At 39.5% G+C, this 25,649-nt stretch overlaps 1 pseudogene; it reads right to left on the reverse strand.

Moving 5' to 3' along the window:
* Positions 1–231: 231 nt before the first annotated feature.
* The window catches only part of LOC108705449, a 33,979-nt pseudogene continuing 8,561 nt past the window's right edge, over positions 232–25,649 (reverse strand).

Raw genomic sequence — 25,649 nt, forward strand, 5'->3', positions numbered from 1 at the left:
TGTGTGCTATGCAGCCCAAATAGGTGTTACATATATATATATTATATAAATGAAACAAATTTTTTTTTTATATACATCCATACAAGCGCCTTACAAAGAGTATCAAAATTAAGTAACATTTACACTTGTGTTGTACATCGTATTTCCCATTGAATACAATTAGGCGTCCTATGTAGAAGATGATATACTATTAAACTACATATTGCCACCAATCACGAGTTCGGGCCTCGCTGAATCTTTACCTTCCCTGTTTGGTTAAACAGTACAAACTTGAGTTTTTCCAAAAAGGTTTCCGAAATGTACAATTATATATCAGTTCTAATGTCGTTCCCCGTTTCATTTCACTTCTCGACTGAACTCATTCGTTTGGACTTAATGAAAGCCATGCCGTGAGTCCGCATGTGAGTGTTTAAGGCAGCATCAGTTTCAAATGTTTTCCTGCAGACTTTGCATGTTCTGTCAGAGGTGATGGGGTCTGCTGCATCTTTTTCTGCATTTGGTTTGTTCTCTCCAGAGCCATTCTGCTTCCACAAAGGTTGAGGCTCCTTTAACTTATGAACAATAAAGAGATGCCTTGTGAGTGAGACATGCGACGTATAACAAAGGCCGCATTCTCTGCACTGGTACGAGGAGCCGTTGGATTTGTGTTAGGGTATGTGTTTGTAGAACTGGAAAAGGTTTTCTGTTGTGAAACCACAGACAGCACATTTGTGCACTTTGAAGACATTAATTTTTAACTTCTTGAGAGGTTGAGTGATGGCTCCCCTCGGGGGTCTGAATTCCACCTCTTCTAACTTGCGCTTCGCAGTGGGAACCTAATCATCAGAGAACATAATTTATTAGTTACAAAAATAAATTTAAAGCAAGACTGAGTTGAATAAGATTATGGCCCTGTTACCTACATTCCATAGACCAGGGGTCCCCAACCTTTTTCAAAAGAGTTGGGGAGCAACACAAGCATGAAAAATGTTCCTGGATGGTGCCAAATTAGGGCTGTGGTAGCCCATATGAGGACTGGTAGCCTACAAAATGCTCTGTTTGGCAGTACATCTGGTTTTTATGCAACCAAAACTTGCCTCCAAGCCTGGAACTCAAAAATAAGAACGTTTTGAGGCAACTGGGGAGCAACAGCCAAGCGGTTGGGGAGCAAAATGTTGCTCATGAGCTACTGGTTGGCGATCACTGCCACAGACACACAATTCTTAACATATTGTTTGTAGGTATAAGGGTATTAGAAGCCAACAGGGATTTATCTAACCACAAGCACAAGGCTGCAGGGATGGGTTACAACAGGGGTGTCCAAAATGTAGATTGGGATCTACCAGTAGACCTTTATTTAGATCTCAAGACAACAAACAGCTTGACTAAATTACCATTCCGTTTTATTCTTTTCATTCAGATATTTATTCTGTTAAGGTTACATAAGAGTAAAGGTAAATAGTTGTTTTTAAATATATAGTGAATAAAGTACCCCCTATTGTAAAATATAAGGATATTATAAGTTACCGAGGAGTTCCATGACCATATAAAAACACGAGGCCGAAGGCCGAGAGCTTGTATACAGATCATGGAACTCCGAGGTTACTTCTAATATCCTCATATTTTTTAACAAGGGGTACTTTTTATTATAATACAAGTTTTAGTGAGTCATGCGACAGAAATGACATCACTACTCACCATTTATAACTGATGACATCACTAGTCACCGTTTATAAGGATATCATTTACAAGATATTCATGGCTTTTGTGTATTATATTACTATAATTAGGGATGCACCGAATCCACTATTTGGGATTCGCCCGAAACCCACGATTCCTTGGTGAAAGATTCGGCCGAATACCGAACCGAATCCGAATCCTAATTTGCAAATGTAAATTAGGGGCAGCAAAGGAAAAAGTGCAAAAATTTCTTCTTTTGTGATGAAAATTGAAGTGATTTGTCTACCACCCCTAATTTACATATGCAAATTAGGATTCGGTTCGGCCACGCACAAGGATACGGCTGAATCCAAATCCTGCTGAAAAAGGCCGAATCCTGGCCGAATCCCGAACCGGATCCTGGATTCGGTGCATCCCTAATTATAGTAATATAATACACAAAAGCCATGAATATCTTGTTAATTATATCCTTATAAACGGTGAGTTCTGATGTCATCAGTTATAAACGGTGAGTTCTGATGTCATTTCTGTCACATGACTCACTGAAACTTGTGTATTATAATAAATAAAGTACCACTAGTTGTGAAATATGAGGATATTAGAAGTTACCTCGGAGTTCCATGACCTGTATAAAAACACTTGGCCTTCGGCCTCGTACTTTTATATGGTCATGAAACTCCTCGGTAACTTATAATATCCTTATATTTTACAAAAGGGGGTACTTTATTCATTATATAAATTCTCTTATAAAACAATATTGGGGGAATGTAATAAAAGTCGTTAACGGAAAAACTATTCGCAATGCGAAAAGTTATGCCTTTGCGCGAACAAATTTTGCTTTGCGCGAATTTAATATAGCTTTTGCGAACCCGGAAACTGTTTATCGACCACGTCCGACAGTGGAAGACTGTTTGCGAATTTTATAGTGTGTGCAGTAAATGTAATAAAACTTCTTACTGAAAAAGTTGCGATGTTTGCTCCAAAAGATTACGACACCTTCAAACACTTCTTAAGAGTGCGCAATTAAAATTTGCAATGCAATAACAGTTTAAGGAACAATATTACATTGCGAGAGGTGTATTTTTATTCTTATTGGTGCGAATTATTTTTCTCTTTGCGACTTTAATTACATTCCAATATTTAAGAAATATTTTCCATGGAACAGAATGCTAAAAGTGATATAATGGATGAAGATCATAATGGGACATCGCTAAATGTAAAATAAATGTAGTATGGGCACTCCTGGGTTACAAGACTCCCAGCTGACTTCTCCTCTCCTTATATTACAGGTATAGGACCTGTTATTCAGAATGCTCGGTATCTGGATTTTTCCCAGACAATGTATCTTTCTGTAATTTAGATCTTTATACCATAAGTCTACTCAGGCCCGGATTTGTGGGAAGTCCACCTAGGCCCGGGCCTAGGGCGGCAGGATTTTAGGGGGGCGGCATGCTGTCCAACCACACCCACATTGGTTCAAAAACACTGGGGATGTGCTGGAGACACAATAATTTTTTTAATTTCCCTTGCGCCAATCCCCATTGCTCCTGTCCCCCTGGAGGGGACAGGGGCGACGCCGACGAACAGTAGTGGGCCTAGGGGCGCCCACTATGTAAATCCGGCCCTTAGTCTACTAGAAAATCATAAACATTTAATAAACCCAATAGGCTGGTTTTGCCTCCAATAAGGATTAATTATATCTTAGTTGGGATCAAGTACAAGCTACTGTTTTTATTGTTACAGAGAAAAAGGAAATCAAATTTGGATTATTTGGATAAAATCAAGTCTATGGGATATGACCTTTCTGTAATTCGGAGCTTTCTGGATAACGGATTTCTGGATAACAGATCTAGAACAGAACATACCTGTACAAAATAGGAGTGGGGCAAGGTGCTGAAAGCAAAAAACAGGTGCAAGGTCACCATGTTTTTGCTGTACCCCAGAGCCATATTTACTGTATAGACACTTGATGGCCTGTCCCTCAGGCAGCAACTTTAAGGAGACAGCCTTCGGATGCCTATATGGTAAATATATTTTTTGTTAAAAAACAAACACCTCTCCCCCTGCCACTGGATTTATTCCTGTGGGCTTTGGGGGAATCAGGTGCAGGTCATGGAGGGTAAAGTTTTGTAGTCACTTTTGTCATTTGTGCATGGGTGCAAAGAGGCCGATGCCTAGGGTGGCACAGGACTAGAATACAGCCCTCCTCTACCGCACCACCATAGGCATCCCCTCTCCCTTCCCACACCCATCCCCTGATGAGCAAGTTAGGGAGCACCACTGTGTGCAAGGTGCAAAGAACCTATGTATTTAAAGGAGAACCAAAGCCTTACTAAAGAAGTAGCTAGAAATGTTGTACATTATGTTTTGTGCCTCTGTACCAGCCCAAGGCAACCACAGCCCTTTAAATTGTAGTAATAGACGGCACCAGTCATTGGTTTGTTGTGTTATAATGCCTTTATTGGGACATAGGCTCTGACCCCACACACCCGGCAACGTTTCAGCTCAAGCTTGAGAAAAGACCGTGAGAGGTCTGAAACGTTGCCGGGTGTGTGGGGTCAGAGCCTATGTCCCAATAAAGGCATTTTAAGACAACAAACCAATGACTGGTGCCGTCTATTACTACAATTTGAATTGATGAACGGATTGAGGTTGGGAACCGTTGGACGTGCATCACATTAAAGTACTTTGGAGGTGAGGGTGCTGACTGTGAAAATTGTGAAATTGATTAACCACAGCCCTTTAGCAGTAAAGATCTGTGTCTCCAAAGATGCCCCAGTAGCTCCCCATCTTCTTTTCTGCTGATTCACTGCACATGCTCTGTGCTGCTGTCACTTACTGAACTTAGGGAGCCACTCACAATATACAGTACACATAGAATAGAAATGTCACAATATAAGGCTGATTAGTAATTAATACAGATAATTACTACATGGCAGCACAGAAACCAGTGCAATTAGCATCGGAATTTAATAATCAGCAAACCTGTAGCATCAGCTTATATTACAGCCAGGGAAGCTCATTTTCTGATGGATAATTAGTGACGAGCCCTAAGCTTAGCTTCTCAACAGCCAATCAGAGCCCACTGAGCATGTGAGTGTCACAGACACTTTCCAAGATGGTGACCCTCTGTGACAAGTTTGAAGTCCTGGATCATTGCTGCTATTGACAAGCTCAAACTTTAGGCTGGTGCAATAACTTCAGTATATAAAATATGCCAGTTTAGCCAGTTTCAATTTTAGAGTTTAGTTCTCTTTTAAGAACTCACCTCTGACAGTTGGTAAAGCGTCAGTCAGCCAGCATTGCACTCTTCGCCTTGAATTTTTTTTTATGCCCCAGAAGCATGTCTGAATGGGCATTAAGGAGCTCTAGTACTTGCACCCAGGTCATTAATAAATGAGGCCCCAGAATTAAAAACGGTTATATATCAAAAACCACTTCAAATACTTTTTATTTAGTACCTGACTGTGGTAGCTCTATCAGTGTATAAAATGCTTTCACCCATTTTTAATTTCAGTAACTAAGGGGTATTATTTATTTCTATTGTATTTTTTCTTTGGATAACAGAATTTCATTTAGCAAACAGAGGCAACCTAATTGACTTAATAAAACATGAAGTAATGAAAGTAAGACAACCCCTAAATAATACATGAAAGAGGTTGACTGCATGAAACTGACACAATAAGAACATATTCCTTTAGGGAATTCTTAATTAATGATATACAGGTATGGGACCTGTTATCCCGAATACTCGGGACCTTGGGTTTTCCGGATAATGGATCTTTCTGTAATTTGGATCCTTATGCCTTACGTCTACAAAAAAATCATATAAACATTAAGGGGCAGATTTATCAAGGGTCGAATTTCGATGTGATAAATACTTCGAAATTCGACCATTGAATGGCTTTACTTCGACACTGTTGTAATTTTTCACCAAATTTGACCGTTTTGCGTTCAAAGTAAAATCATTTCATCCATTGATCGAACGATTTTCTTCGACTTCCAAAAACTTAGAAAACTTAGGTCCCCATAGGCTAACAAAGCACTTCGGCAGGTTTAATTTGGCGAAGTATTGAAGTCGAAGTTTTTTTAAAGAGTCAGTACTTCGATTATCGAATGGTCGAATATTCGAACTACTTTACTTCGAATTGAAGTCGAAGTCGTAGTATCCTATTGGATGGTCGAAATATCAAAAAAAATTACTTTGAATTTTGAATTTTTTTACTTCGACAATTCCCTCGAATTCACTTCGACCCTTGATAAATCTGCCCCCATATAAACCCAATAGGCTGGTTTTGCCTCCAATAAGGATTAATTATATCTTAGTTGGGATCAAGTACTAGCTACTGTTTTATTATTACAGAGAAAAAGATAATCAGGTCTATGTGAGATGGCCTTTCCCTAAATCGGAGCTTTCTGGATAATGGGTCCCATACCTCTGTGTGTGTGTGTGTGTGTGTGTATATATATTGACATACACCTTTGTATTTATACATCACACTCAATAATACAGTGATACTATATCAGTAATTCCAGTTGAACTAATACATGATTATTTGTATATGAAATGTACCTTTGGTTCCTTCCTGTCCTTTGGTTCCTTCCAGGCTCTGTAGCAGGCTCTGGGGTTTCTTTATCATGGAGGTGCTTGATACCATGCATTAACTGGATATGCTTTTCTAACAAAATCTGTTTGGCAAACACTTGATTTGAGTCAGGGCAATGGCTAAAAGGAGACACAGACTTGTAAATACTGACAATCATAAAATGTGGCGCTTTGCGCAGCACAAATTATTCTACATAATGAAATGAATGCAATTCTAAATCACTTTCCAATACACACAATACTTTTTGTATTTTCTTCCAAGGGGTGCACTCAGAAATGTATTCACCTTGACATACCTTCTTCTCAAAGTGGAAAAGTAGCAGCACTCCCATTTACTAGAAATAAATCACATACGGCAACTTCAGCAATGTTTCGGACCTTCCCGGGGCCTTTTTCCAGTTGACAAAGAACTTTGAAAAGCTTAAATCGGACCCAAAAGTTCAGAGACATTGCTGAAGTTGCCGTATCTATAAAATGGGAATCTGACCAAACTAAAATCCATGATTGCAACTTATTTATTATTAAAAAGCATGATTTAATTGGATTGGGGACTAAAATACGAATTGTGATTTCCCCCCCCCAAATCGCCAGTTTTTTTCTGGCAAAAATCCGAAAAATTCAGACTTTTCGGGAAAAAGCCCGAAAAGATAGAGCAATTCAGGGGGAAAAAAATCCTGATTCGAATTTTCACTCGTTTTTATTGAGTTTGTCCCCGATCTGATTAAATCGTGATTTTTTGATAATAAATAAGGTCCAATCGTGGAAATTGGGCTAAATTTCCCATTGATTTATATACAACTTCAGCAAGTCTAAAATGGAGGATTTTCAGAGTCTGACTTTTTCCATTCTGGGGTATAATAAATCTCGAAAAATGTAAGGGTTTTTTTTCCCACTAAAAATTCATATTTTATAGCAAAAAAAATTTTTTTTTGATTTACTTTAATAACCCCCATTATGTGCAAATCTGCAATGGTTTTAAGGTTATTTGTAAGTGTAATTGCTATAATCAGCAGTATCAATATCTGACTGTATATATTCTCTGCACTCGTGGTTCTGACCCCCGAAACAATCGAGCACAAGCCAGCCGACTAACAGATCTGGAGGAGAACTGGTTTCTGCTCGACTGTTTTAAGATCCAGAGATCAGAAATGAATAAACAGATACTGGGTTTCAGCAGAGAGCCCTAAAACCAAAATCATAATACAGGTATGGGATTCATTATACAGAATCCCACTATCCATAATACTCCGAATTATAGAAAGGCCATCTTCCATAGACTCCATTTCATCCAAATAATACAAATTTTGAAATTTCTCTGTAATAATAAAACAATACCTTGTACTTGATCCCAACTAAGATATAATTAATCCTTATTGGAGGCAAAACCAGCCTATTGTTGTAGGGTATTTAATGTTTACATGATTTTCCAATAGACAATGTATGACTATCCAAATTGCAGAAAGCTGCTTTATTCAGAAAACCCCAGGTCCCAAGCATTCTGGATAACATGTCCCATATCTGTATTTAATTAAAGGAGAACTAAACCCTAAAAATGAATAATGATAAAAATACCATATTTTATATAGTGAACTTATTGCACGAGGCTAAAGTTTCAGCTTGTCAATAGCAGCAATGATCCATGCCTGTGTCTGTGATAGAGATGTCGCGAACTGTTCGCCGGCGAACTTGTTCGCGCGAACATCGGGTGTTCGCGCTCGCCGGAAGTTCGCGAACGTCGCGCGACGTTCGCCATTTTGGGTTCGCCATTGTTGGCGCTTTTTTTTGCCCTCTCACCCCAGACCAGCAGGTACATGGCAGCCAATCAGGAAGCTCTCCCCTGGACCACTCCCCTTCCCTATAAAAACCGAAGCCCTGCAGCGTTTTTTCACTCTGCCTGTGTGTGCTGAAGAGATAGTGTAGGGAGAGAGCTGCTGCCTGTTAGTGATTTCAGGGACAGTTGAAAGTTTGCTGGCTAGTAATCGTTTTGATACTGCTCTGTTATTGGAGGGACAGAAGTCTGCAGGGGTTTGAGGGACATTTAAGCTTAGGTAGCTTTGCTGGCTAGTAATCTACCTTCTACTGCAGTGCTCTGTATGTAGCTGCAGTGGGCAGCTGTCCTGCTTCTGATCTCATCTGCTGACTGCTGCAATAACAGTAGTCCTTGTAAGGACTGCTTTTATTTATTTTTTTGTTGTTTTACTACTACTACTACTACTACTATAAGAGCCCAGTGCTATTAGTCTAGCAGTGTTGGGGAGTGGGACTGGTGTGCTAATCTGCTGCTCCTAGTAGTTCAGCAGCACCAACTTTAATTTTTTTTTTTTAATATTCATTTTTTTTTTATTTTCCTTTTTTTTTTTTTACTACCGCTGTAGTAGTGTATAAGTTGACCTTTTAGGCATTATTTGCCCTGTAGGCATTATTTGCACACTGTTTTCTTCAACCCGCCATCGAGCTGTGTGACCTTGTTCACATTCTGTCTAAATATCCATAATATTACCGTCTCCAGAAAAAACACCGGAGTCACTTTTTTCAAGCAGCCATAATATATTTTACGTAATCCGTATCCACCGCTGTAGTAGTGTATACGTTGGCCTTGTAGGCATTATTTGCACACTGTTTTCTTCAACCCGCCATCGAGCTGTGTGACCTTGTTCCCATTCTGTCTAAATATCCATAATATTACCGTCTCCAGAAAAAACACCGGAGTCACTTTTTTCAAGCAGCATTCATATATTTTACGTAATCCGTATCCACCGCTGTAGTAGTGTATACGTTGGCCTTGTAGGCATTATTTGCACACTGTTTTCTTCAACCCGCCATCGAGCTGTGTGACCTTGTTCCCATTCTGTCTAAATATCCATAATATTACCGTCTCCAGAAAAAACACCGGAGTCACTTTTTTCAAGCAGCATTCATATATTTTACGTAATCCGTATCCACCGCTGTAGTAGTGTATACGTTGACCTTGTAGGCATTGTTTGCCCAGTTTTTTTGGCCACAGCCACTGAAGCACAGAGGCCAGAAAAAATATGCCATATAAATGCTGAAAATAGTCATTTTTTGCCATACGTTGACTCAACGTATATGGCAAAAAATGACTATTTTCAGCATTTATGTGGCATATTTTTCTGGCAACTGTGCTTCAGTGGCTGCAACCAAAAAAACTGGGCAAACAATGTCTACAAGGTCAACGTATGGCGAAAAATTACTATTTTCAGCATTTATATGGCATATTTTTTCTGGCAACTGTGCTTCAGTGGCTGCGTCCAAAAAAACTGGGCAAACAATGTCTACAAGGTCAACGTATGGCGAAAAATGACTATTTTCAGCATTTATATGGCATATTTTTTCTGGCAACTGTGCTTCAGTGGCTGCGTCCAAAAAAACTGGGCAAACAATGCCTACAAGGTCAACGTATGGCAGTTGTTTAAAGAGAACAGTAGATTACTAGCCAGCAAAGCTACCTAAGCTAAAATGTCCCTCAAATCCCTGCAGACTTCTGTCCCTCCAATACAGAGCAGTATCAAGCAGATTACTAGCCAGCAAACTTACTATCATCTGTCCCTGAAATCACTAACAGCTCTCCCCCTACACTATCTCTTCCAAGCACACACAGGCAGATTTTTCAGATACATTTTTGCCCTTGATCCCCCTCTGGCATGCCACTGTCCAGGTCGTTGCACCCTTTAAACAACTTTAAAATCATTTTTCTGGCCAGAAATGTCTTTTCTAGATGTTAAAGTTCGCCTTCCCATTGAAGTCTATGGGGTTCGCGAACCGTTCGCGAACCGCTCGCATTTTTGCGCAAGTTCGCGAATATGTTCGCGAACTTTTTTTCCGACGTTCGCTACATCCCTAGTCTGTGACACTCACATGCTCAGTGGACTCTGATTGGCTGTTGAGAAGCTAAGCTTAGGGCTCGTCACTAATTATCCAGCAGAAAATGAGCTTCCCTGGCTGTAATATAAGCTGATGCTACAGGTTTGCTGATTATTCAATTCTGATGCTAATTGCACTGGTTTCTGTGCTGCCATGTAGTAATTATCTGTATTAATTACTAATCAGCCTTATATTGTGACATTAATATTTTATGTGTACTGTATATTGTGAGTGGCTCCCTAAGCTCAGTAAGTGACAGCAGCACAGAGCATGTGCAGTGAATCAGCAGAAAAGAAGATGGGGAGCTACTGGGGCATCTTTGGAGACACAGATCTTTACTGCTAAAGGGCTGTGGTTGCCTTGGGCAGGTACAGAAGCCCAAAACATAACATACAACATTTCTAGCTACTTCTTTAGTCAGTGGCGTAACTTGATGTTGCTGGGCCCCACAGCAAATTAATTTTAGGGCCCCCAACATATCCAGTGTTTGTCCTGTTTTACTAATATATGTTCAAATTGCTCATCAATGAGAGCCTCATGGGGCCCCCTGTACCTCCTGGGCCCCCTGCAGCCGCAGGGTCTGCTTCCTCTGTAGTTACGCCCCTGCCTTTAGTTTGGCTTTAGTTCTCCTTTAATGTATATTGGAAATTTATTTAGATGTTTATTTTTGGGTTTGATTTTGTTGATATACTTGTCATTGGTGAAATGGTGTTTGTATATTGACAGTGTTTGACAGCTGGCAAGCGGGTCATGGTAATACGTTACTGAGTACCCGAGTGATGGGATGAGAAGTTAAAGGGGTGGTTTACCTTTAAGTTAACATAAAGTATGTTATAGAATGGCCAACTTTTAAATTGGTCTTCATTATTTATTTTATATAGTATTTTAAATTAGACCCTATCTAAAAAACAAATACTCTGTGTGGCTACAAATGTCTTGTTATTGCTACTTTTTATTACTCCTCTTTCTATTCAGGCCTCTCCTATTCATATTCCAGTCTCTTATACAAATCAATGCATGGTTGCTAGGGGAATTTGTACCCTAGAAACCAGATGGCTGAAATGGCTAGTGGCTGAATAAAAAGCTAAATAACTCAAAAACCATAAATAATAAAAAATTAAAACCAATTGCCAATTGTCTCAGAATTTCTCTCTCTGTATCATACTACAAATTTACTCAAAGGTAAACAACCCCTTTGATTGGCATATGTGCTAATATTTATACAGAACTTACGTGCAGGTATAGACTTTCTTGATGCCTTTGTGTTTGATACGGTCGTGCCGGGACAGATTGTGAGAAGAACGGAAAGACTTGTAGCACTGAGGACACGGGTGATTCCTCATTCGCTAGGGAACATAGAGATATCAGAGAGAGATATCAGATATTCCAAACTGAAGTAAACTTGTAATGTCATCTTGAACGGTCGAAATGCATCAAAGAATAAACAAACTAACAAAGAGCAGGGTTATAGGGTGCCAGTTATGCCTGTGTGCCAGACTTCCAGCAAAATGGCAATGTTATTAATTAATAAGATCTACTCATACACATTTATCTAGTAAACTATGTACTTGTTGTTAGAAATGTACAATTTCAGTGCGTTTCTGGTAGAGATCAAGAAAGCAGCGAGGCCACAAGCATCGAAATCAGAGTTGGGACTGGGATACCAGGGGTTCACCAAAAACCCTTAGATCAGGGGCTCACCAAAAAAACTCAGACCAGGGGCTCACCAGAAACCCTTAGATAAGGGGCTCACCAAAAAAACTTTAGATCAGGGGCCCACCAAAAGCCCTTAGAGCAGGGGCTCACCAAAAAAAACTCAGATCAGGGGCCTACCGAAACCCTTATATCAGGGGCCCACCAAAAACCCTTAAATCAGGGGGCTCACCAAAACCCCTTAGATCAGGGACTCACCAAAAACCCTTAGATCAAGGGCTCACCAAAAACCCTTAGATCAGGGGCTCACCAAAAAAACTTAGATCAGGGGCCCACAAAAAAACCTTAGATCAGGGGCCCACAAAAAACCTTAGATCAGGGGCTCACCAAAAAAAACTTAGATCAGGGGTTCACCAAAAAAAACCTTAGATCAGGGGCTCACCAAAAAAACTTAGATCAGGGGCCCACAAAAAAACCTTAGATCAGGGGCTCACCAAAAAAACCTTAGATCAGGGGCTCACCAAAAAAACCTTAGATCAGGGGCTCACCAAAAAACCTTAGATCAGGGGCTCACCAAAACCCTTAGATCAGGGGCTCACCAAAAAGCCTTAGATCAGGGGCTCACCAAAAACCCTTAGATCAGGGACCCACCAAAAAAACCTTAGTCCAGGGGCCCACTCTGAGTACTATTATGCTTCCTCTCCTCAATCACCCTCTATTCTTGGGGAGGCCCATTTATCAAAGTCCGAATTTATCTCAATATATTCTGAAAACAACTACGACCAAATCCAATACGGGTTTTTTTTCCTCCTTATTTATCAATACACTTTCCTGAAAATTTTGCTTGTGGAAAAAAAACCCAAAAAATCATGGGAAAAAAACGAATCATACTAATTTTTCAGATTTTCCACCCGAAAACTTTCGATTTTTTTTCCGATTTTTGCCCAAAAACCATGACATTTTAAGATTAATGCTTGAAACCCAGCACAGATCAAGATATCTTTGGGTCTTCTCCAATGATTTATTTGCAACCTCGGCAGGTCTGAGATGTTGGATTTTCGGATTCTGACCTTTTCCATCCTGGGGTATATTTCCTGAAAAATTCTTTTTTTTTCCACTAAAAATTCAGATTTTATACTAAAAAAACACAAATTTATCACCAAAAAACCTTAGATTAGAGGACTACCAAAAAACCTGGGGCCCACTCTCAATAATATTATTTTTCCTCTCCTCAATCACCCTCTATTCTCGGGGAGATACAATTATCAAAGTCTGAATTTATCTCAATATTTTCCCAAAACACCACCGATCAAATCCGCACAGGTTTTTTTCACTTTCTGGAAAATTTTATTTGCGGGAAAAAAATCATATCGTTCAAAATTTTCAGATTTTTCACCCGAAAACTCGGATTTTTGCCCAAAAACCATGACATTTTCAGATTATTACATGAAACCCAGCACAAAATATATCTTTGGGACTTCTCCCATTGACCTCGGCAGGTCTGAGATGCAGGATTTTCAGATTCTGACATTTCCATCCTCGGGGTATAATAAATAATAATAAATATAATAAAATTTGTGTGTTTTTTTTCCATAAAAAATTTGGATTCTATACTAAAAATTTTCAGGTTTTTTGCATTCAGGCTTTTCTCTTTTCTTTTCATACTATAATTTATTATTCCATCTATTTAGCCTCTTCAGAAATAGGGAATGACCATGAAATAGGCCAAATGTTTAGCAGCATGAGGCCCACTGACACCTGGGCCCACCTGGAGTTTTCCTGGTATCCCAGTGGGCCAGTCCGACACTGATCAGAACACAATATACATATTGTAAAAGTTGCCTGGACAGGTGTCAGCAGGGCCGCCATTAGAAATCACGGGGCCCCGTACAACAAAATTTTTGGGGCCCCCTGGGCCCCGCCCACACTGACGACCAAGCTCCGCCCCATATCCCGCCCACATCGCAGTTAAAAGACCACACAGACATCAGCGCTAAAAAAGTAACCCCCCCCCCCACACAAGTTGTAAAAAGCTATTGATGGTCAGGGCCCCCTTATAAAAAAAATTGGGGCCCCAAAAAAAAAAATTTAAATTTTTTTTTTTTAAAAACATTGGTGGCAGGGGCCCCCTGTTAAAAAAAACTTGGGGCCCCAACAAAAAAAAATGTAAAAAAAACTAAAAAATAAACAAACATTGGTGGCAGGGGCCCCCTTCTAAGTTAAAAACAAATTGGGGCCCCAAAAAAAAATTTGAAAAAAAATTAATTTTTTTTTGAAAAAAAAAAAAAACATTGGCGGCAGGGGCCCCCTTATAAGTTAAAAACAAATTGGGGCCCCAAAAAAAAATTTGAAAAAAAATTAATTTTTTTTTGAAAAAAAAACAAAACATTGGCGGCAGGGGCCCCCTTATAAGTTAAAAACAAATTGGGGCCCCAAAAAAAAAATTTGGAGAAAAAAAAATTTTTTTGAAAAAAAAAAAAATGGTGGCAGGGGCCCCCTTACAAGTTAAAAACAAATTGGGGCCCCAAAAAAAATTTAAAAAAAAAATAATTTTTTTTTGAAAAAAAAAAAAAACTGGTGGCAGGGGCCCCCTTACAAGTTAAAAAAATTTGGGGCCACCAAAAAGAAAATTAATTTTTTTTTAAAAAAAAAACCCAAAAAAAAACAATGGTGGCAAGGGGCCCCTTACGAGTTAAAAAAAAAATTGGGGCCCCAAAAACAAAAGTTTTAAAAAAAAGATTGGTGGCAGGGGCCTATAGAATATTAAAATAATACATTGGTGGCCAGGGGATTAAAAAAAAACACAAACTGGTGTTCAGTAGAATTGAACTCATGGCTTCAGTACTTCAACTTCGCCTCCTTTCGTGACTTCGGGTCTTTTCACCGCTTCAGGACTTCGGCTTCGGCTGTTTTCGTGACTTCGGGTCTTTGCGCTGCTTCAGGACTTCGGCTTCGGCTGTTTTCGTGACTTCGGGTCTTTTCGGCGCTTCGTGACTTCGGGACTTCGGCTTTTTCCGTGACTTCGGGTCTTTTCATCGCATCGGCTTCGGCTTTTCGGCACTTCCGCATTCGGCACTGAAGAGGCAAGACGTACGGCTCGGGCGCTCGTAAGGGGGGCCCGGATCTTCAAAAAAATGCAGCGCTGCCGGGCCCCCCTTCATGCCCGGGCCCGGTACGCTTGTCCCCCCTGTCCCCCCCTGATGGCGGCCCTGTGTGTCAGAAACAATGTTTAGGGCAATGCAAATTCATTGGCAAAAGTGGAATGTGCTTTCTTTTTGCATGAATTTATATATACAGTATTATCATGTGTTATATATATATGAGAGTTATAGCGCCCTTATTGCTGTGAGCTGCTGCCAAACTGCACAGTTTTTTTTATAAATTTGTGTAAAATATTGTGCGATATCCAGAGAGACAGAGCTCTCCGGGTTTATTCCACATGTGCCCGCAAGCTTGTAATCAAAGTGTCAGCCAGCTCTTAATTTCGGCTTTTCTTTTAAATATTCATAGCTTCAAATTACTGGAAAAAGGAAAATGTGAGCACTTCGTAGTTTGTAAGATGTCAGAAAAAAATGTCACAGCATTAAAAGGGGCATAATGGGTCCTTGGCAACTTTGCCTTAAATGAGCAGAGCACTTTCAAATAAAAGAAAATTGTGCTGAAATTCTGGCCTGTCTGATTTATTTACAGTAAAGTTACCAAGCATGTTAACATATTATATGTAATACAATGTCCCCTTTGATATACAAGGGGAACTTTTCACTCATTTCATTGGGTGGCTGGCATATTGGAACAAATAACATAAACAGTGGCGTAACTAGATATAACTGGGTCCCACAGCAAATTAATTTTCAGGCCCCCCAAAATGTTTAGAGTTTGGCTGGTTTTACCAATATATATTGAAATTTGTATATGAATCATGGCCTCATGGAGCCCCTATACCTCCTGGGCCCCCTGCAGCCGCTGGGTCTACTTACTCGGTAGTTACGCCCCTAACCATAAAGGCTCACATTCAATTTATTTCATGAGGAAAAACATCTGATTTAGTTGCAAATATCTGCATAGACTTTAATAGAATTTTCACATGATATTATTCTCTTTCTCTTATTGAACTGAATCTGGTCCAAAATGTTAGCACTTTCAGCGATACTTAAAAAAGACTTCCAAACGCTCCCAAAACACATAGATACTTCAGTTAATTTAATGGTTGTGTACACTTTAAAGGAGAAGGAATGCTACTGAAGCAGTTTATTGCCAATAGATTAGCCACAATAGTACAAGCTATAACACTATATTTATTCTGCATAATGCTTTACCATACTTGAATAAACAGCTCTTGAAGTGTTCTCTGTTTGTTTAGGATAGCAGCTGCCATATTAGCTTGGTGTGACATCACTTCCTGCCCGAGTCTCTCCCTGCTCACTCATAGCTCTGGGCTCAGATTACAGCAGGGAGCGAGAGAGGAGCAAACTGAGCATGCTCAAGCCCTAGCCCTGGAGGTTTAAGATGAAAACAGGAAGTCTGATACAGAAGCCCATGAGTACACAAACCATTCGTCCCCGTTTGCCGGGGATCTGCCCCGTTTCAGAGCTGCTGTCCCCGTGCAAATTGTCCCCGTTGGCCGTCCCCGTGTGGTAAAAAAGACCCCGTGAAATCCCTGGATCGCCAGGCATTCAGGCAGCCAGCTTTGCAGGTCCTTCTAGCAGAAGACTGCACTATGCAAATTGGCCAATCCGGAAGCACCACCACAGAGAAAGCTGTGACGAAGGACTGAGGCATGATTATTTTCACTTGCGTGTCTCCTGTGGTGTAATTCAATTCCTCTCTGCCCCCTCCTGCTGCACAGAACTGCTTTCAGATACGGACGGAGGAAAGGAATGTGGCAAGACACAGCAGCAGCACTGCTCACAAAGCTGGCTGGCATTAGAGAATTCCACGTGAAGTGCAGGGATCAAAGATATAATCTCTGTGTGAGTTTACTATGAATTCTGGTGGTAGTTATACATGAAATAATCTCTGTGCCAATTTACTAAGAGTTCTGGGGTAGTTATACATGAAATAATCTCTGTGCCAATTTACTAAGAGTTCTGGGGTAGTTATACATGAAATAATCTCTGTGCCAATTTACTATGAGTTCTGAGGGTAGTTATACATGAAATAATCTCTGTGCCAATTTACTATGAGTTCTGAGGGTAGTTATTCATGAAATAATCTCTGTGCCAATTTACTATGAGTTCTGAGGGTAGTTATACATGAAATAATCTCTGTGCCAATTTACTATGAGTTCTGAGGGTAGTTATACATGAAATAATCTCTGTGCCAATTTACTAAGAGTTCTGGGGTAGTTATACATGAAATAATCTCTGTGCCAATTTACTAAGAGTTCTGGGGTAGTTATACATGAAATAATCTCTGTGCCAATTTACTATGAGTTCTGGGGTAGTTATACATGAAATAATCTCTGTGCCAATTTACTATGAGTTCTGAGGGTAGTTATACATGAAATAATCTCTGTGCCAAGCTACTATGAGTTCTGGGGTATTATACACAGAATTGCCACTGCGTTCATTTATATATTGACATACGGTGTATTTGTAAGATGGGCGTGGTTAGCGGGGGCGTGTCTTGCACAGTGGGCATGGCCTAAAAAAATTGCCGCCGTGCACTACGTGCGCCGCCATTTTCCGCTATGTCCCCAGATTTCACTCTGAAAATCTGGTCACCTTACAATAGAAGGAAAGAAATGTGGTGTTTCTTTTGAAAGAGGACTCAGATCAGCATTACTTTGAGGGTTTACTGGTGTATTTATATAGACCTTTCTGATAAAGCTTACTTAGTTTTAACCTTTCCTTCTCCTTTAAGACAAACGTTTAAAGGAGAAGGAAAGTCATAGCCCACTTGGGGTTGCCAAATTTTTGGCAGCCCCAATGAATGTATTTATTTACCTGAAACCTGAAAACTGCACCGGCCGGGGTTATTCCATTGAGCACCACAAAGCGATCCTCTTCTGGCTTCTTCTTTCTTCAAATTTCCCGGGGCAGACGCATGCACAGTAGAACGAAATAACCAACTTTTTCGTTAAAGTTCAGCTTTTCGCTCTAATGCGCATGCGCAGCTTTGAGAAGAAAGACGAAGCCGGAAGAGGATCTCTCAGTGGTGCTCGCTAACATTTGGCATCCCCAAGTGGACCATGACTTTCCTTCTCCTTTAATAACACAAAACTATCTGATACCTATTCATATGCTTGCTTTGAAGGCGAAGTTAGCCTGCCCTAGTCAACTACTCAATTGGAGCACAGCTCAGTCCAATGAATGAGAAGCACAGGCAGGGACTTGAAGCAATGAGTGGAGTTCACAGGGAAACAGTATTTTTACTATAAAAGATAATGTTATTCCCATACCTTCCAGTGTTCTCTCTTCATGTGTGATATATAGACATCTCGCTGGTTGAACAACTTTTCACAGTGCCAGCAGGTCCATCCTGTATTTGAGGTTTTCTTGACCGCTGTCGAGTCAACATTTCTAGAAAAGGAGATGTTTTTTTCCTCTGGCTTCTCCGTCTGATTCACTTGTTTGGGATCTGCCTTACTTGGACTAGTTGAATTTTGGGTGGTGGGCTTAGTGCTCAGAGGCCAGTTTACACCAAGTTTTGGAGGACCTTCAACACTCTTCAGTGTCCCATGCATGGACTGCAAAGAAAGGGATGAAACCACACAATTCAAAAGTTTGATTGAACAGTAATTTTTTTTAAAAATAACCCATACTGGGATTGAAATATAACAATTATAGTGCAGAAAAATATTGTCTAATAATAGTCTAATTGAAATATACCTTGCCTTGCCTTGACACTTCATTAGATTCAAAAACAAAACACTGATTGATCTTTCCCCAACCTGAAAAATCTTTCTGAAACCTTCAACCCAAATATTTATGGTTGGGAGTTTTCTCAAGGGTGTACCTGTAGGTAAAGGCAAATGAAGGGGGGGGGGGTTGGTGTAGGAGAAAAGGTGAGCAGGGTTTCCTAGAGGGTTTATGAATAGAGAATTAATTCTAAGAGGTTTTAGTAATGGGATTCCAAAACTATACTTTATTGATGAAGGGGGAAGAACAGGGTACCCCCACAGCACTACAATATAATATGACTGGTGGTTTTCCTAATGCTGAAGCAACTTCCAGCTACTCCTATACTTCGAAATCCTTCAGGATCATGTAATAAATCGAATTCGACCAAACTTGTTTCAAGTTTTTTCTCCAAAAAAATGTTTTAAATATCAGGAAGGCTACAAACATCTCCAAATTGGTCACTGGATCTCTCCCATAGACTTTGACAGTTTTGACCATGAACAAAAATGTCATAATTCGAATGTGAATTAGAATTTTAAATTCGACCCTTAATAAATCCGTCCCTAAAAGTAATTAAACTCATCTTCCAAACTGAGTCACACCAGACCAACTTCACCTTACCTTGATGTGGTCCATCATCAACTGTTTCTGTGCATAAATCAGCGAGAAGTCCGGACACTTGAATACAGACCCTTTCTGGTGTTCTAGATGTTGATCAAAATGGCGGAACAGCAAATGCTGCATGGTGAATACTGTGTCACACTTAGAACACTTGTAGATAATTCTGGAAAACAAAACAAAGTTTTGCAACTTGGTTTCTGGGGAATACATAGTTGGAATAATATACTGTATATAGGAATTATGCAATAGAGGACATATAGCAAGGGATACAGACGGATAGCAAGGGATCTTTTTCACATAGGAAATATTAAAGATCAGAGATGCCCCCCTTTAGATTTGAATAACTGAAATTTCATTGGAAGAAGCAAAAATGGTTCTTAACAGGGAGGACAGGGAGGTTGTGGATTGTTCTGTGGGGTCAAGTTGTTTTATAAATACTATTAACGATGGCTTGGATGATTTCTTGACCAAGCGTAATATCCAAGGCCAACATTCACAGTTAGTTTAGTACAGGTATGGGACCTGTTATCCAGATTGAATGGGACCTGGGGCTTTCCGGATAACGGAACTTTCCATAATTTGGATCTTTACAATTTAAGGGGGTTATATACTAAACTCCTGTGCAAAAATCACAAAAAATTTGTGATTTTTTTTTTTGTTATAAAATCTGACTTTTAAAAAAATCACCAAGGATGGAAAAGTCTGAATCTGAAAATCCGGCATCTCAGACCTGTCGAGGTTGCATATAAGTCAATGGGAGAAGTCCCAATGATTTTTTGATGTGCGCTGGGTTTTTGGCAGTATCCCAAAGTTTTCGAGTGAAAAATCTGAAAAAATCGTGAAAAACGGATGAAAAATACGAAAAAATCTTGAGAAACTATTTTTTTTTTTACGATTTTTTGGATTTTTTCCAGCAAACAAAATTATCGGGAAACTGTATTAATAAATAAGCCCAAAAAACCCATGTGGATTTGGTCGGAGTTTTTTTCAGAAAATATTGAGATAAATTCGGACTTTGATAAATAACCTCCGTATTGTTGTTGTTGTTTCATCTTTACCTGTTGCTGGGCTAAAACAAAATTGGGAAATCGAAATTGTGTGAAAAAGCTGAACTTAGAAGTCTTCGTGCCTTTGGCAGTTCATTTAGGTTTCATGATAGCGGTGTCAAACAGAACACAGCCCACTGGGCGCAATCCTGGATTGACTTTTTTTTTTTATTTTGAGTGTAAATGTTGAATATAACAGTTTACAGGTAGTACGAGGCTTCTCTTTTCTATTTGCTGCAGAAAAACAACACTATGCACAATTTTGCAGTTTTATGACAATACAATATTGTATGGCACCCACCCCTTTATTTCTCAATCTTTCTTTTTGTAATCAGGGTAAATTGCCTTTTTAAAAAGCTTTACAATTAGCAGTTTAGGGCATTGTTAATCTCTGTAAATAGACATACAGTATAGACATATGGATCATTTCCAGTGAGATTTAGGAATAGGGTATAAGCTTGTAAACTTAATACACTAAAGGGCGAAGTGGCTAACGCTAGCGAATTTTCGCCAGAGATCCAATCCGCAGGGACATCGTCATTCACTATTCAGTATTTCCTGGTCCTGTATACTTTAATCACTTTTCATTACAAACAATCTCACACTTCACAGTTTAACTTATGACTCACTGTCACCTAGTGGCCAAACTAATTATATATTAACCATTACTAAACAATTCACATTTCACCCCCTTACAAGCTTAGCATTAAAGGTGTTGGGAGGGCCGCCGACAGGGGGGACAGCGCTGCACTTACTTGCAGAGCCGGACCTCTGCCATCAGTGCTCTGCAGATTTCGGAAGGGGCGGGCTGGAGCTCTGATAACTGCATCTTGCTTCCTGTGCTCTGATTCGCCATGAAGTGAAGTCCCAGCAAAGCTGCATGGGGATTGGATGGGTGAAGTTTGAACCTCCCCTCTACTATATTCAATCGCTGCTTTACCGGGACTTACATTTCACTGGCGAATCAGAGCACCGGCATCTGAACTCCCTGGCTAAGGTAAGTGCAGTTTTCTTTTTTTCTAACTTGTAGGGGCCCTGGCCAAATGTGTTTTTTTTGATAACTTGTAGGGGCCCTGGCCAGTAATGTTTTTTTTAAAAAACTTGTAGGGGCCCTGGCCAAATATGTTTTTTTTTTCAATAACTTGTAGGGGCCCTGGCCACCAATATTTTTTCTTAAACTTGTAGGGGGTCCTTGGCCGCCAATTTTTTTCTTTAATTTGTAGGAGGCCCTGACCATCAAAACTTGTAGGGGAGCCCTGGGCACCAAAGTTCTTATTTTATTAACTTGTAGGGGGGCACTTAATGTTTAACGCTTGTGTCTTCTGTTGCCTTCATACTGATAAGTAAGGGAGGGGTGGCGAGGGGCAATTGCTGTGCTGGATCCCCCCATCAAAAAATAAATAAATGAGTGGGGGGAGAGGTAGCCGGCAGGTCGAAAGCCACGTGAGGCGGCCTTGGGGTAAGGATCACCCCTGCACTTGCGGGCACTTAATCATAGGCTAAACCTATGATTTTAGTTAATGATTAAGGTGGTTATTTATCAAAATCCGAATTTATCTTTTAAAATATACTCCGACCTATTCAGAGTATTTCCCCTTATTTATTAATCCATTTTCCCAAAAAATTCCAGTTCCGAAAATAACTTGAAAAAATCGTGCAAATCATAACAATTTTTTGAATCATACTGTTTTTCGGATTTTTCACCTGAAAAATCTGATTTCTTTTCAGATTGTTGCCCAAATACCACAAAATCTTCCGATTTATGCACGAAACTCAGCACAGATCAGCATATCTTCGAGACTTCTCCCATTGACTTATATACAACCTCGGCAGGTCTGAGATGAAGGATTTTCGGATTCTGACCTTTTTCTTCCTCGGGGTATAATAAATCCCGAAATTTTTGGAGTTTTTGCCATTCGGACTTTAATAAATAACCCCCTTAGTGTCCGTAAGTGCTAAAAACGCGTAAGGCTATTACATATGATGTAATAATATATTAATAAACTATAATTTATATTCTGGTTTTGATAGCCTCTAAATAGAGTCAGAATAGTATAGATTAAGGGGCCGATTCACTAAGGGTCGAATATCAAGGGTTAATTAACCCTCAATATTCGATTAGGAATTAAAATCCTTCGACTTCGAATATCGAAGTCGAAGGATTTAGCGCAGATAGTTTGATCGAACGATCGAAGGATAATTCCTTCGATCGAACGATAAAATCCTTCAAATCGAACGATTCAAAGGATTTTAATCCAACGATCGAAGGAATATCCAAAAAAAGTTAGCCAAGCCTATGGGGACCTTCCCCATAGGCTAACATTGACTTCAGTAGCTTTTAGATGGCGAACTAGGGGGTCAAAGTTTTTTTTAAAGAGACAGTACTTCGACTATCGAATGGTCGAATAGTCGAACGATTTTTACTTCAAATCCTTCGATTCGAAGTCGAAGGTCGAAGTAGCCCATTCAATGGTCGAAGTAGCCCAAAAAAAACTTTGAAATTCGAAGTTTTTTACCTTCGAATCCTTCACTCGACGTTAGTGAATCGGCCCCTAACTGTGTTATTTGCAAGACTTATTTATATTAATTATTTGACTGCGTCTGGCCTTTTTGTCTAATTTAGCTATAAGGATAATGGCAACACAGTACACCTCCTGTTCACTTAAATGGGAATTAGGAACAAGTTTCCTCTTCGAAACAAAAGGATAAAGGAAGGTTCTTTGCTTCTTGGTAATTTCTCTCCTCACAGTAAAGCTGGGGGAAATGAATATTCTCATTTTCTTCTAACAGGATCTTGATGTATAATAGTTATTTAAAGAGAAAGATACAATTTAATTCACCGCATGCCTGGCAGTTCTTCCTATGAATCGTTTTATTAGCTCTACACTGTGTGACAGAACCAACACAAGGGAAACAATCATCACGTTGAGAGAGAAGCCCATGGCTCTACTGAATGTTAAAACAATAAAGAGCTATAGAAAAGAAGTACAGGTATGGGATCCGTTATCCGGATCCCATTATCCAGAAAGTTCTGAATTACGGAAAGGCTATCTCCCATAGGGGCAAATTTACTAAAGGGCGAAGTGACTAATTTTCGCCAGCGTGGCTTCATTATTATAACAAATAGATAATATCCACATTATTGTACACATTGGTCGGAGGAAAACAGAAAACCTGTGGTACCTATAATAGTTCTTGGTGTTCTTTTAATGTAGGCGGCATGTGCCTATACTCCTCTAAGAATAGTATTAGTGATATTATGTGGGGCAAGTGTCAGTTGTTGTGAGGGGTAGTGTTAGTGTTTCTTTATCCTAAAAAAAAATAAATAAATAAAAAATGTGCTACTGCTTTGTGTAGGACAAATCTGTGTTGTCCAAAAAAAGAAAAAGAAGTGCCTCTTTTATTAGTATAGAACCAATTTGTGAAACTACTTAAAGGGACAGATATCTATTCTAATAAAAGTGCGCTTATAGTATTATCAATAGCCAGTGCCTTATATACTGTGAGTGGCCAGTATTGTAGCCCTATAGGGCTTGTGTGTTACTTTATTTCTTGGGGACATGTGCCCGTGATATGGTGAGGGGACAGTGTCTGTGTTGTTGTGAAGGGCGGGTACCGTTTCCTTATATCTTAATTGCATATAGATATATTTAATTCTATTTCCCAAAGCTCCCATCTTCCACATGCTCCATATCAGGGACATTATGGAGAGAACAACACCCTTATAACGTAAGAAACAATTAAAGACAGATGGCTAAGATGGCCTTTTTGCCCTCAGCAAACTTAAATTGCAAACGGAGGGAAGAAAGATAAACATTTACCACGTCAGTGTAAAATTAATTCTTCTGAATGTTGTTTTTGCCTCCAACGGTTTTGATATAAAGGTTGTAATAAGGAAATAGCTATGGCCCCACAAAATGCCAAGGGGTCATATTATCTTTCTGCTGTGGTTAAACAACAGACTGCACTGCTCACCAGCTCTGATAAGGAATGGTACTAACTCCAGAAACTGGGTATTTATTCAAGAGGAATTATTGCTATTATAGAAAAACAGTTAAAATGAAGTGATTGTTTTAACAGGACATATACCCACACACAACACTCAGGGGCCCATTTACTTTTTTTTTATTTTTAAACAAATTTTACAAAAATAATACAATACCATAGATATAAATAGATAGAAAAATGAAAAGAAAAAGAGAATAAAATAGAATAGATTAAGAATATATAGGACCCAAGCAGGGGCCCATTTACTTAGCTCGAGTGAAGGATTAGAAGAAAAAATACTTTGAATTTCGAATGGTCGAATATGGCTACTTCGACCATCGAATAGGCTACTTCGACCTTCGACTACGACTTCGACTTCGAATCGAACGATTCAAACTAAAAATCGTTTGACTATTCGACCATTCGATAGTAGAAGTACTGTCTCTTTAAAAAATACTTCGACCCCCTAGTTCACCACCTAAAACCTACTGAGGCCAATGTTAGCCTATGGGGAAGGTCCCCATAGGCTTCCTAACAATTTTCTGATCGAAGGAAAATCCTTCCATCGATGGATTGAAATCCTTCGAATCGTTCGAACGATTATTCCTTCGATCGTAGAAATAGCGTTAAATCCTTCGACTTCGATAATCAAGGACGAAGGATTTCAATTCGGCAGTCCAATATCGAGGGTTAATTAACCCTCGATATTCGACCCTATGTAAATCTGCCCCTCACTGTAAAATTGTAGAAAATTGTAAAAAAATAAATAAAATTGTAAAAGAGTGCTCTTTTGAGCATTTGCATTAACATTAATTTTATTTCCATTATATGAGCAGTTTTACACTGATTATTTCCCAAGTCTGCAACGTAAGCTGTTCTATCCTGGCAGTCACAGAAAGAAGGTTAAGTAACTGATGCAGGAAGCATCTCCTGATGCTTCTCTGCTCAGTTCTATAAATTCTGTTCTGTTATCCAGAATGCACGGGACCTGAGGTTTTCCGGATCAGGGATCTTTCCATAATTTGTATCTCCACACCTTAAGTCTACTAAAAAAACTCTGCCGTATCTGTCTTCACCCAAGTCAAGACTATTTATTTGGGTGCAGGCACAACGAGCATCAAATCAGCAGAGGGGATTGTCCCCTAAGTCTGAAAAAAAATTCGAATTTCGAGCTATTTTTTGTGTACTTCGACTAGGGAATAGTCCCAATTCGATTCGAACTTGAAAAAATTGTACTGTCTTTTTACAAAATTCGACTTCGACCATTCACCATCTAAAACCTGCCGAATTGCTGTTTTAGCCTATGGGGGACCTCCTAGAACCCATTAGGAGTCAATTGCTGGACTTTGAAAA

The sequence above is a fragment of the Xenopus laevis genome, chromosome 1S (genome assembly GCF_017654675.1).
Source record: "Xenopus laevis strain J_2021 chromosome 1S, Xenopus_laevis_v10.1, whole genome shotgun sequence".
Taxonomy (NCBI): Eukaryota; Metazoa; Chordata; class Amphibia; order Anura; family Pipidae; genus Xenopus; species Xenopus laevis.